Here is a 14,311-nt window from a genome sequence, read left to right as displayed (position 1 = left end):
CCAAGGGTTTACCTTTAGCTTCTTTGTATGCATGTTGTATGCATGTTGAACCTCTGTGTGCAGTTCTGACAGTGGGCTCACTTGCCTGTCAAATTCATATATTCTTAAAATCATTTTCATTTCTTTCCCTCCCAAGTTCCATATTTCTTTCTTTCTTTCTTTCTTTTTTTTTTTTTTTTTAAGATTTCATTTATTTATTTGGCAGAGGGAGAGAGATCACAAGGAGGAAGAGAGAGGCAGAGAGGGGAGGCAGGCTCCCTGCTGAGCAGAGAGCCCAATGTGGGACTCGATCCCAGGACCCTGAGATCATGACCTGAGCTGAAGGCAGAGGCTTAACCCACTGAGCCACACAGGCACCCTCCGTATTTCTTTCTATGATGTTGCTCTTCTCCAGGCATTCGATGCTTATGAGAGCCAAGCAGGTAAGGTCAGGTTGTTGGGAGAAAGTCATTAGGGAGTGGGGGACCAAGTCACTTAGCAGACAAATTTAAGTGTTTTTAAAAAACAACGTACAAACCAAGCAAAACATTTTTTGCGGTCTGCATCTGGTCCCTGAGCTGGCCGATTTGTAATACCAGACTTCCAAATCCTGTCAGTTCGGCCTGCAGCAGATCTTGCCTATTTATCCTATCCTCTCAAGTCTTTCTGGCATTTCAGAAAACTAGACATTGCTACATTTTCCCTAGACTTAAACTGTGATGGTTGTATTTTTTAACCAAAAAAAAAAAAAAAAAAAAAACCAAATCAAAGTCATTGATTGGGAGGCGCTTGGCTGGCTCAGCTGGTAGAGCATGCGACTCTTGGTCTCAGGCTGTGAATTTAAGCCCCATGCTGGGCATAGAGATAACTTAAAAAGAAAAAAAAAAAGCTTAATTAGAGTTACTATGTTTTTATTAAGCAAATTTAATATACTATGTCATTATAGTGAGGGCATATTGCACCAATAAATGTGATAACTATATATTTTCATAAAAAAGTCATTGGGGGGCGCCTGGGTGGCTCAGTGGGTTAAGCTTGGACTCTTGATTTCAGCTTAGGTCATAGTCTCAGAGCCTTGGGATAGAACTATATGTCTGCTTGAGATTCTCCCTCTGTGCCCCCTTTTGCTCTCTCTAAAATAATAAATCTTTTTAAAAAGTTAAAAAAAACAAAAAACCTCTAAGGAAGCAATAAAATTACACATTAGTCTAGCAGTCAAGTTTATCAAACTTCATTTATGATTGGCTATGTTAGACATAATTCAGTACAGTATTACATAATTGTAAAGTATCTCTCCAGAGTATCAACCCCATAAAAATATGAGAAATGGCCAATATATATAAGTTCTAATCCTGAAGTTCTGACTGCAATGCAGGAGTTATTGACAAAAAAAGTTTTAATTGTATTAACTAGGAAATGAACTAAAGCAGCAAGATGTAAAGATTCAACTTTCTATGGGTAATGTTACAAGGTAATACAATGTTTTAGAAACATCATGCAATTACTCTAGTATCACAGAAATTAGATGACTAAATTGCACTTAATTCCAAAGTCTCGGGGCACTTTCACCCACTGTGGCTCAGTGGGTAAAAGCCTCTGCCTTCAGCTCAGGTCATGATCTCAGGGTCCTGGGATTGAGCCCCGCATTGGGCTCTCTGCTCTGCGGGGAGCCTGCTTTCTGCCTGTCTCTCTGCCTACTTGTGATCTCTCTGTCAAATAAATAAATAAAATATTTTAAAAAAATAAAAAATAAAAAGTCTCATTAACTCGGAAACTTAGTCACACTACTTGACTATTTTCCTTCTCTTATGAAGAAGATAAGTTGGTCATTGCAATCAAGACAAAGGGAGATGAAGGGTCAATTATTTATCCAGGAAGGGCAGGGGCAATATGACACAGAAAGCCATGTTTGATTCAACTGGACAAATACTTGAGCAACTACTAGGCACCTGCTCAGTGCTGGGCACTAAGAATGCAATGGCCAACAAGCCTGTGGTCTTCCTTTACGGAGCATACAGTTTAGGTGAAGATGAATGAAAGAGCAATCCTGACAGAGAAATTCTGAAAGCTCTGAAAGAGCAGTGCCTTATAACCTCTCCAGTTCAGAAAAGACATTAAGTGAAGCGTTTATATCAAACACCCATCCAGGGGCTGAATTCCCTGAATGACCTCTCTGCCCACTACCTACTTGGATCAGGAACCGTCACAAAAGGATGCAGTTACTAGTCACAGACCTGTCTTCCAGTTTTTCAGATACTGTACTCACTCTGAACTTTAAGAACTGACAAGACCAGGCAAGACAATTCAAGGCCATTTACTTACCTGGTAATAAAGCTCAACATTCAACAAATGCTGTGTTGTGAAGATAATATTATTATTATTTTTAGTTGAATACCTCGCAGTTGTGTTATTTCGCCAAGAAAGCTATACATAGCCTGATTTTTTGAACTGTTCTCAAGGTAGAGGTTTGAGTCTAAGATGGCAGTGCAGTGGATTTTTTAACACAGGTAATTTATGCACAGGGACAATAAGATTAGAATGAAAGGAAAATCTCCCTTTGTTTGATCCTAGCCATTCAGTTCTCTTCAGAGAGCAATCATCCTGTCCCTGTTTCCTTTATTCTGGTTTTTTTTTTTTTTTTTTGCATTTATAAACTTATGTGAAAAATATCCTTTTATCCTCCCACCCAAATAGAAGCATATTATGTAAACTATTAGGCTATCTTCCCACATGAAGACATGGTAGTTTCATTCTCTTTAACTGCTGCATAGTATTCCATTCCATGGACTGTGCTATGCTATACTTTTTTTTTTAAGAGTTTATTCATTTATTTGACAGATCACAAGTAGGCAGAGAGATAGGCAGAGAGAGAGGGGGAAGCAGGCTCCCCACTGAGCAGAGAGCCCGATGTGGCGCTCGATCCCAGGACCCTGAGATCACGACCCGAGCCAAAGGCAGAAGCTTAACCCACAGAGCCACTCAGGCGTCCCTGTGCTATACTTGTTTACCAGCCTCTAACGATGGACATTTAGGTTGTTTCAAAATTGAGCCATTAGAAAAATGCTACATAGTCTTACATATAAATTATTTAGGATTTGTGCAATGTTGTCTATAGGTTAAGCACCTAAATGAGGAATTGCTGGACCAATAGCTTATGATCATTTACAATATTGATAGATATTATCAAATTGCCTTTCAAAGAGGTTTATAAAATTATGCCCTCACTAGTGATGTCTGTGAGCACTGCTTCTCTACATCCTGATCAACCTGCTGTGCTATCAAATCTTTGGCGCTCTGCCAATCTGATAATTACAAAGTACACATCTTCCTGTAAGAGCAGTTGTAATCATCTCCTAACTTGTCTTCCCATCTCTGAATGTTAAACTCTTCTACATGCAGCTGCCAAATTAGTTTTCTTAGAGCATGTCACTCCTGGTCTAAAACCCTCTGAGGTTCCCATTCCCTGGCCTGGAAGACAAGCCCCTTCACCATCTGTTCTCCGCCTACTGTTCCTACATAATGTTTTGCTGTTTCATCACACAACACTTCATGCTCCAACTAGTCTGAACTAATACCCATTAATCAAAAACAGTGCATCAATCAGGGACCTGGCAGGAAACAGATGGCACACTCAAAATGGATAATTTAAGAAGAGCTTAATACAGCAGCTCTTTCAAAGTTGTGGGTAGAGTTTAGGAAGAGCAGTAAGAAATGGTGTGATACCTGTTAGCACTCCTAGGGCTGAAGGGATAAAACCATTACCTGGCAGGAGCTTTGGTGGAGGGATGCCGCCACAGTGGGAATGAAAAAATGCGACACTTCTGCTGGTGCCTTCCACTGCCTGCACCCAACCGGAAACTGTAGGACAAGGAGGTCTGTTGGTGTAGTCCCTAACTGTCATCTCCCAGGACACAGAGCAGGGTGGAGAAAAATGAAGAATGGATTTGGAGGAACAAATGGAACATCATCAGTACAAATACCTGCCATACTTCCTGGCCTTTTCTCAAGCAGTTCCCACACTTAAGTCCCTATACACGTGCCAAAATTTTGCACAAGCCAATTGTCACCTCCTTTGGGAAGTTTTCTGGGATTCCCCTTAGTTTCTTTGAAAAAGAAGCATGATATTTTAAGATAACAGGGCAAAAAAAGAAAAGTGAATGAGCAAGTCTTCCTGAAGTCGAGTTGCATTCTCTAGTAGGCACAGGTTTTGAGGGAAAGAAAGATTGGAAGGAAGTGGGAGTTGCAAGCCAATGCAGCCAACAATCCTGTGATGGCAACACTTAAGAATGCGTGTCCAGCATAATCAGATACAGAGAAGCCACTATGCCTCTGACTCAAGAAATGATTTCTGCAAAGTCATTGTCCTTTGGAAACGCTTAAGAGATGAGACATCAGAGGAAACACTTCTCAGAAAGACCACAGAATGAGCTCGGGAGAAAAGAACAGGGTGGGGCACCTGGCTGGCTCAGCTGGTAGATCATGCGACTCTTGATCTCAGGGCTGTAAGTTCGAGCCCCACACTGGGTGCAGGCATTACTTACAATAAAATCTTAAAAGAAAAAAAAAACACAATTTGTAACATTGCATCTCTAGGAAAGATGGGTTAGACTTGAAGCACCCTGATGATGTATGACTGACCATAAGAAACATTGACCCTGTTCAGTCCAGCAGCACCTACATGACAGCTGGGTCTCCCTGAGGGCTTTGTGAAAAGTGCTGCTTGTGATTATTCATATCAAAAATTTTCTCCTAATAGCACTTTCTATTATTTTTTTAAAGATTTTTTTATTTATTTGACAGAGACACAGCGAGAGAGGGAACACAAGCAGGAGAGTGAGAAGCAGGCTCCCCACCGAGCAGGGAGCCCGATGCGGGGCTCTATCCCAGGACCCTGAGATCATGACCTGAGCCAAAGGCAGACGCCCAAACGACTGAGCCACCCAGGCACCCCCACTTTCTATTATTCTAAGTAACAATAGTGTAGCAGGGGGCACTGACCACCCATCTCTCTCTTTTTCTTATGCCCCGGTCACTACTGCAGGATATGGCCAATAGCTAGTGCCAGCATGTTCTGGTTTCCAAGACTGTCAATGAAAGCCGGCCAGGAGCTAGCGAATAAATACCTGGGCTCCCTCAGCGCACATGGCATGACTCGGAGGCGATGCCCTCTGGATTTCCCCAGTGGAAGCTGGCCTGAAAGCATCCTCCCTCGTGGCTGCCTTTCCTCCTGTATCACTTCTTCCCCTCCCCATGGGTGCCACATGAACTCTCCAAGTTAACTACGTTCTCTCAGATCCCGGTCTTAGGGTGGTGTTTTTCAATGTTTCTTTCATTACTATCCCCCTAAGGAAACTTTTTAGACATTTCTTTCCCTAATCACCTATATAATTCCCTGTCTATATAATTTTAAGATCACAGATGCACTGTAGATTTCTGTGCTGTGCTCTATCATTCATTATGTATATCTATGCTTTAGCCATAAAAAGTAAGATTTTTCTTTTGCCCTTGAATTTCTTATATAAGAAAAAAGTCTAAAGATGAATGAGCTAAGTATCTAGCTTAAGAAGTTACAAAAAGAGAGGTGCTTGGGTGCTCAGTTGGTTAAACATCTTTGGCTCAGGTCATGATCTCGGGGTCCAGGAATGGGGCCCTAACTCAGGTTCCGTGCTCCGCAAGGAGTCTGCTTGTCCTTCTCTCTCTCCTTCTGCTCCTCACCCTGCTTGTGTTCTGTCTGTCTCTTAAATAAATAAATAAATAAATAAAATCTTTAAAAACTTACTAAAAGAATAGCAGAAACAGAAGAAACAAAATACAGAAAAGTGGGGCTCCTGGAGGGCTCAGTTGGTTAGGCGTCTCAGGGTCCTGGAATCAACCCCGCATCGCATCAGGCTTCTTGCTCAGCAGAGAGCCTGCTTCTCCTTCTCCCTCTGCCTGCTGCTTCCCCTACCTGTGCTCTCTCTGTCAAATAAATAAATAAATTAAACCTTAAAAAAAAGATACAGCTTTTGAAGTACAGAACCAGAAACTAGATCTGTCCTGAAGAAAGTTGTTTCTTTACTTTCAGAATTATGAGGAGGACTATTGAGATAAGAAACCTGTATCTTTGATGAGAGAGTAAATCACCATTATTTCATATCTTAAAAATTTTCCAGACTTCTTGAGCTATAATGGCGTATACCTAAGTTATAATAGTTTAAGGTAGACAACATAGGGGTGCCTGGGTGGCTTAGTGAATTAAAGCCTCTGCCTTTGGCTCAGGTCACGATCTCAGGGTCCTGGGAGCCTGAGCCCCTCATCGGGCTCTCTGGTCAGTGGGGAGCCTGCTTCCCTTCCTCTCTCTCTGCCTGCCTCTCTACCTACTTGTGATTTCTGTCTGTCAAATAAATAAAAATCTTAAAAAAAAAAAAAAAGGTAGACAACATAATGATTTGCTGTATGTATATGTTGCAAAATGACTACCCCAATCAGTTTAGTTAACAACTATCACTTCACCTAGTTTCTCCTCCTCTTTTTTTTTTTTTTTTTAAGATTTCATTTATTTATTTGTCAGAGAGAGAGTGAGCGAGAGCAAGCACAGTCAGACAGAGTGGCAGGGAGTCAGAGGGAGAAGCAGGCTCCCTGCGGAGCAAGGCGCCCGATGTGGGACTCGATCCCAGGATGCTGGGATCATGACCTGAGCTAAAGGCGGCTGCTTAACCAACTGAGCCACCCAGGCATCCCAGTTCCTCCTCTTCTGATGAGAACTTTTAAGATCTACTCTCTTTGCAACCTTCAAATATACAATACAGTAGTTAACTATAGTCACCATGTTGTGCATTGTATCTCCAGAACTTTTCTACCTTTTACCTTAAATTTGTACCTTTTGACCACCTTCACCATTTCCTCTATCCACCACACTTCCCCACCCCCTGCCTCTGACAAGCAATAATTCGTTTTCTGCTACCTGAGTTCGGTTTCCTTAGATTCCACGTACAAGTGACATCATATAGTACTTGTCTTTCTCTGTCTTACTTATTTCATTTAATATAATGGCTTCAGGGTCTGTCAATGCTGTCATAAATGGCAGAATTTTTTTCTTTTTTAGTGGCTGAATAATCTTTCACTATATATATGTAAATATTTTTATATATACATATATATGCACATTTTTTATGGAAAAAACTGGACAGATGAAAAGTGGAATATGTAATAATATTTTGACATAATATTAGATATTTACATGTCTTATGTAAATGAATTACCTATTTATGTCCTTTGACCATTCTTTTATAGGAATTTTTTTCTTATTGATTTATAAGTGCTCATTACATTTGAAGGTTATTGACCCCTTTTCATATTTTTCTTTGTCATATATTTTGTAATTTTTATTTTTAGCTCATTGTTTGCCTTTCACTTTTGGTTCATGGGAGATTTCCTTTTTTTTTTTTTAAGATTTTATTTATTTATTTGACAGAGTGAGAGAGATCATAAGTAGGCAGGCGGGGGTGGGGGAACAATCTCCCCACTGAGCAGAGAGCCTGATGTAGGGCTCAATCCCAGGACCCTGAGATCATGACCTGAGCCAAAGGCAGAGGCTTAACCCACTGAGCCACCCAGGTACCCCAGGAGATTTCTTTTTATTGACAAATAAAAGTTTTTTTATTTTACATAGCCTTATCTACTGATATTTTCTATAATGACTTCTGGCTTTGAATCATGCCTTGTCCACCTTAAAATTATAAAAGCGCTACAAGAAAATGTAGGAAATATTTACAGATGAATGTATTTTATCACCTCGGGAACTTGTTGAAGATGCAGTTTTCTGGGACCTGCCTCAGGGCTTTTCATTCTTCAACTCTGTCATGAGGCCCCCAAAATCTGCATTTTTAAGAGTACATAAAGTTGGGTGCTTTTTTTTTTAATGTATACATTGTTGGGGTGCCTGGGTGGCTCTGTCATTAAGTGTCTGCCTTCCGCTCAGTCATGATCCCAGGGTCCTGAGATTGAGCCGGGCATTGGGCTCCCTGCTCGGCAGGAAGCCTGCTTCTCCCTCTCCTGCTTCCCTGCTTGTCTTCCCTCTCTGTGTTTCTCTCTGTCAAATGAATAAATAAAATCTTTAAAAGAAGAAAAAAACTGTATACATTGTTACATACCTTTATTCATTATATCATATTAAGTGGCTTTATTTTCTCAATTATCACCCAGAGTTCCCATGGCACTCATTTAACAATCTGTTCTTTCTTTGTCATTCACTTCTCTGCTACAAGCACCCCTTGGCCTGGTTCTTGCACTTCAGACTATGCCTTATTTTTGTCATTCATGGCCAAAAACTTTCACTGGGATGAAATGGCTCTCAGAATTCTTGCAGCTTTTGTTTATGGAAATTCACCTGAGGGCACCTAGGTAGTTCAGTTGGTTAAGTGATTGCTTTCTGTCCAGGTCATGACCCCAGGATCCTGGGATCGAGTCCCACATCAGGCTCCCCCTGCTCTGCTGGAAGCCTGCTTCTCCCTATGCCTCTCTCTCTCTCTGTGTTTCTCATGAATAGATAAAAAATAAAAATCTTAAAAAAATTAAAAATGCATCTCTGCTCATAAAAGTAACACTAGAAACCATTAAAAACAAAACAAAACAGGGATGCCTCGAGTCATGATCTCAGGGTTCTAGGATGGAGGCCCGCATCTGGCTCTCTGCTCAGCAGGGAGCCTGCTTCCCCCTCTCTCTCTGCCTACTTGTGATTTTTTCCTCTCTCTCTAATTTAAAGATTTAAATAAAATCTTTAAAAAACAAACAAACAAACAAACAAACAATGGAAATTAGTCATATATCCACTGACAGAATGGCCCATGCCATAAGATCTATATATGCAAATGAACTATAGTGATATGCAGCAACATGTGTAAGTCTTAAAACATAACGTTGGGGCGTCTGCGTGGCTCAGTCAGTTGAGTGGCTGCCTTCAGCTCGGGTCACGATCCCAGGGTCCTGAGATGGAGCTCCTCATCGGGCTGCCTACTCGGTGGAGAGCCTGCTTCTCCTTCTCCCTCTGCCTACTTGTGCTCTCTCTATCTCTTTGTCAAATGAATAAATAAAATCTTAAAACAAACAAAACAAAACAACAACAACAACAACAAAACCCCAAAACATAATGCTGAGTGAAAAAAAAGTTCTGAAGGCTATGTATGGCCTGAATACAACTTTGTAAATCTCAAAACCTTAGACAAAAAAATATACGCAGGGAAACACTACATGGTGTTTCTATGAAAGAAAAAGTTGACATATCCAGAATAACGGCTACCTCTTTAGCAGGAGGGAAGGTATCTTGGTCAGCTCAGGCTGCCTTAACAGAAGACCACAGACTGGAGGCGCTTAAACAACAGAAATCTATTTTCTCCCAGTTCTAGAGGTTGGAGGTCCGAGATGAAGGTGTCTGCTGATTTGGTTTCTGTGAAATCTCTCTTCCCGCCTTGTTGCTGAGGCCTCACATGGCTTTTCCTTGGTGTGTGCTGGCGGGGAGAAAGTTCTGGTCTCTCTTCCTTTTCTTTTCTTTTTCTTTCTTTCTTTTTTTTAAAGAGAACTAATATATTTTTTTTCTCAAAGATTTTATTTATTTGACAGAGAGAGGAAGCGGGCAGAGCAGCAGGCAGAGCAGCAGAGGGAGAGAAGCAGACTCCCCAGTGAGCAGGGAATCCAATGCAGGACTCCATCCCAGGACCCTGCAATCACGACCTGAGCCAAAGGCAGTCACTTAACCAACTGAGCCACCCAGGCGCCTCTAAAGGGAACTAATATTTATTGAGCACCCACTAAGTGCTAAAAAGCCTTAATGTATTGTTTCTTTTAAAAATATATTAAAAACAAAATATTATTATTATTTTTTAAGATTTTATTTGACATACAGAGATCACAAATAATCAGAGAGGCAGGCAGAGAGAGAGGGGGAAGCAGGCTCCTCGTTGAGCAGAGAGCCGGACATGGGGCTTGATCCCAGGACCCCGGGATCATGACCTGAGCCCAAGGCTTAGGCTTTAAACCACTGAGCCAACCAGGCACTCCCTAAAATATTATTTTTATTTTTTAAACTCAATTAATTAACATATAATGTATTATTGGTTTCAGAGGTAGAAGTCAGTGATTCATCAGTCTTATAGAACACCCAGTGCTCATTCCATCACCTGCCCTCCTTAATGCCCATCACCCAGTTACCCCTTCCCCCAACCCCGCCAGCAACCCTCAGTTTGTTTCCTATGATTAAGAGTTTCTTATGGTTTGTGTCTCTCTCTGATTTCATCTTGTTTTATTTTCTTATAAGTATACCAGTCTTGGGGCGCCTGGGTGGCTCAGTGGGTTAAGGCCTCTGCCTTCGGCTTGGGTCATGGTCTCAGGGTCCTGGGATCGAGCCCCACGTCAGGCTCTCTGCTCAGCGGGGAGCCTGCTCCCCCCATCCCGCCTGCCTCTCTGCCTACTTGTCATCTCTGTTTGTCAAATAAATAAATAAAATAAATAAATAAAATCTTAAAAAAAAAAAAGGAATACCAGTTTTATCAGATTAGAACCCCGTATGTAAGACTCCATTTAACCTGGGGCATTTATTTATTTTATCTATCTATTCCTATGCTATCATTAACCTGGCATGATCTCAGGGTCCTGGGATTGAGCTCTGTGTCAGGCTCCGCACTCAGTGGGGAGTCTGCTTGAGGATTCTCTATTTCCCTCTCTCCTCCCTCTTTCTCTCAAGTTAATAAACAAATCTTAAAAAAAAAAAAAAAGACTTCATTTAACCTAATTACCTCCCTATAGGTAACACATGCAGTCATGCTGGGGGTTAGGGCTTCCACATACGAATTTTCAGGGGACACAATCAGTCTATGTTAGAGATGAGATGAGAAGTGATGAGAAGAATCATATGTAGGTACAAATTACTTGTGAAATTTCATTTATGGAATAGTATGGAATAAAGTATTTAATTTATTATTATGATTTATATACTTACTGTATTCTTTGTATCAAAAATTTATTTAGGGGCACCTGGCTGGCTCAGTTAACGGAACCTGTGACTTTTGTTCTCAGGGTTGTGGGTTTGAGCCCCTTGTTGGGTGGATGTAGAGATTACTTAAAAATAAAGTGCTAAGGGGCACCTGGGTGGCTCAGGTGTAAACCTTCGGCTCAGGCCATAATCCCAGGGTCCTGGGTGGAGCCCCACATTGGGCTCCCTGCTCAGCAGGAGGCCTGCTTCTCCCTCTCCCACTCCCCCCTGCTTGTGTTCCCTCCCTCACTGTGTCTCTCTCTGTCAAACCAATAAAAATCTTAAAAAAAATAAAGTGTTAAAAATTATATTTAGGGGCACCTAAATATAATGTTAAATGTCCACCTTCGACTCGGGTCACAATCCTGGGGTCCTGGGATTAAGCCCCAATTTGGGCTCTCTACTCAGCAGGGAGTCTGCATCTCCCTTTTCCCTCTGCCCCTCCCCCTGCTCATGCTCTCTCTCTCTCAAATGAATAAAATCTTTTAAAAAATTATATTTAGGGGCACTGGGTGGCTCAGTGGGTTGGACCTCTGCCTTCGGCTCAGGTCATGATTCCAGGATCCTGGGATCGAGTCCCGCATTGGGCTCTCTGCTCCACAGGGAGCCTGCTTCCTCCTTTCTCTCTCTCTCTCTGCCTGCCTCTCTGCCTACTTGTGATCTCTGGCTGTCAAATAAATAAATAAAATCTTTTAAAAAATTATATTTAAAGATAAAAAAATAATGAACTTAGAGCTATATATTAATGTTGATGAAATTCAAATGAAAAATTTAATGTTGATTGATCAAGCTATACACTTATGAGATGTGGGTTTTCTGGAGATACAAAAAAAAATTTTTTAAAGTTCATTTTTTTGGGTGACCTGGGTAGTTCAGTCACTGAAGCATCTGCCTTCAGCTAAGGTCATGATCTCTGGGTCCTGGGATAGAACCCCATGTCAGACTCCCCAGTTCAGTGGGGAGTCTGGTTCTCCTTCTGCCTCTCCCCCACTTGTACTCTCTCTCTCAAGTTAATTTTAGAAATCTTAAAAAAAAAAAGTAAAGATTTATTTTTTTAAAAAGATTGTATTTATTTGACAGACACAGATCACAAGTAGGCAGAGAGGCAGTCAGAGAGAGAGGAGGAAGCTCCCTGCTGAGGAGAGAACCCAACTCAGGTCTGGATCCCAGGACCCTGGGATCATGACCAGAGCTGAAGGCAGAGGCTTTAATCCACTGAGTCACCCAGGCGCCCCAAAGTAAAGATTTATTTATTTATTTGAGAGAGACAGACAAAGTATGTGTGTGAGAATGGGGGAGTGGCAGAGGGAGAGAATCTTCAAGCCAACTCCCGAGGGAGTGCGGAGTCCGATGCGGGGCTCAATCTCATGACCCTGAGATCACTACCTGAGCCAAAACCAAGAGTCAGACGCTTGAGCAACTGAGACATGCAGGCACGCCTGGAGGTATGAAAAATTTACATGCAATGTTTGGTTGAAGAAAGCAAGAACAACAAAAAAGGAATACTTATATGATTCTATTTATGTGAAGTTCAAAGTCATGCAAAACTAAATGATATATTGTCTAAGAATACATGTATAGGTGGTGACACAAAAGAAAATGAAGAGAAGGATAAATACCAAATTCAGGTTACCCCTGAGAATAAAGAAGGAGGGGCACCCAGGTTACTTCATTGGTACTGGTGATATTCTGTTTCTTATGTGGGGGAGAGGATATAAATGTTTATTTAAAAATTATCCTTTTCTCTGTGTATGATATATTTAACCAGAAAAGTGAAAGAAAGGAAGGAAAAGAAGGCAGAAAGAGAGAAGGAAAAAGAGTAGAGGGTACAGGGAAGTAAGGATGATGATCAAAGGAGAGAGGTTAAGAAAACAAAAGTCAGTTAATTACTCAAAGCACCAACCCCTGCCTCATTGTTCCTTGGTTCTGAGGCCCAGAGAGATGATCTCTTTGGTTCATCATTTTTTTAACTGCATACTTCTGTTATTTTCATTTCATTATTAGAATAGCATTAAAGGAATTCTGAAGAAAAATGAGTCAGCCTTAATTCCATTAACCTAGTCTACTGTCTCTATACCAGACTGATGGCATCTAGACTCATCCATTGGTCCAGTGGGGAGGGAGCCAGCTTTCCCCCCCATCCTCCATCCTCCATCCTTCAGCAGAGATTCATTATTCCTTTATCTGCAGTCTACTTTTCTCTGCTTCATCCTCACCATATTCTGCCTTGCTTCTTCCTTGAAAGGTTTGGCCAGGGACATTTCTGATGTCTGTTCTTTCTCTTATTCCTTTCAGATAACAGCCCAAAAGGGAAAATCTCCCTTTTCAGACACTGAAGCCATTCTATTTCTGACCACCAGGGGGCATCCCCACTCAGCTCTGCTCTTTCTCATGCTGTACAACTGGTCAACTGAGGAGAGAGAAGTCCCTGGCTAATCGCTTATAAGGTTATTCCTGTAGAAGTATTTTCAAATTTTTGTTTCTGGCTTCTACATCGACTTTTATATCCTGACTTTGTCTTGTCCACGTGCATGTTCCAAATAAGTTCTTTGAGATAGCTTCATGGTCACCCACACCCTTTTTCTCTCAAGACTATTGTCTTTAAATTCTGGGTATAAGAAGTCTGGGTCTGGTCACACTTCTGGTTGCCTGAACATTCTGTCTTGGGAAGAAAAACAAAAACAAAACCAAACTCCAGAAAATGCAGCACATTCTGTTCAATGTTTCTTCTGATGGTGAAGGGTTGAAATTCTTTGAACATCCGAGGTTTCTTAGCAACCAAGGCTTGTTTATATTCTTTTTAAAGATTTTATTTATTTGTTGTTTGTTTGTTTATTTGTTTATCAGAGGATTGAGAGACAGCACAAGCAGGGGGATTGGCAGGCAGAGGGAGAAGCAGTGTTCCTGCAGAGCAGGGAGCCCGATGTGGGGCTGAACCCCAGGATCATGACCTGAACCAAAGGCTGACACTTAGCTGACTGAGCCACCCAGTCATCCCCAGGTCTTGGCCATGAAGAGCGTGAGAACTCTCTTAATACTAATGTTGGTTTTGGCCCATAACATGGTGTGATGATAAAATAATGAGACTGTTTTTCCTATATGTGTTAGAACCGGGCCTTGGCCCCTCCCTCATTGGAGTCCAAATTTGGATGGAGCAATGAAATAGATGTCTTGTTCTAAGGTGACTGTGCTGGAGTGGAAAAGCTCATTGCTTTGTTCCCATACCTCCTCTATTTGGAGAAATACTCCTTTGATTCTACTTAGTGACTTAGAGATCTTAAAGAGGGACATGCAAGTGGTGGTTCTGGTATCTAATACATGTAAGGG

This window comes from Mustela lutreola, chromosome 6 (genome assembly GCF_030435805.1).
Source record: "Mustela lutreola isolate mMusLut2 chromosome 6, mMusLut2.pri, whole genome shotgun sequence".
Taxonomy (NCBI): domain Eukaryota; kingdom Metazoa; phylum Chordata; class Mammalia; order Carnivora; family Mustelidae; genus Mustela; species Mustela lutreola.
Note: the sequence above shows the minus strand (reverse complement) of the source record.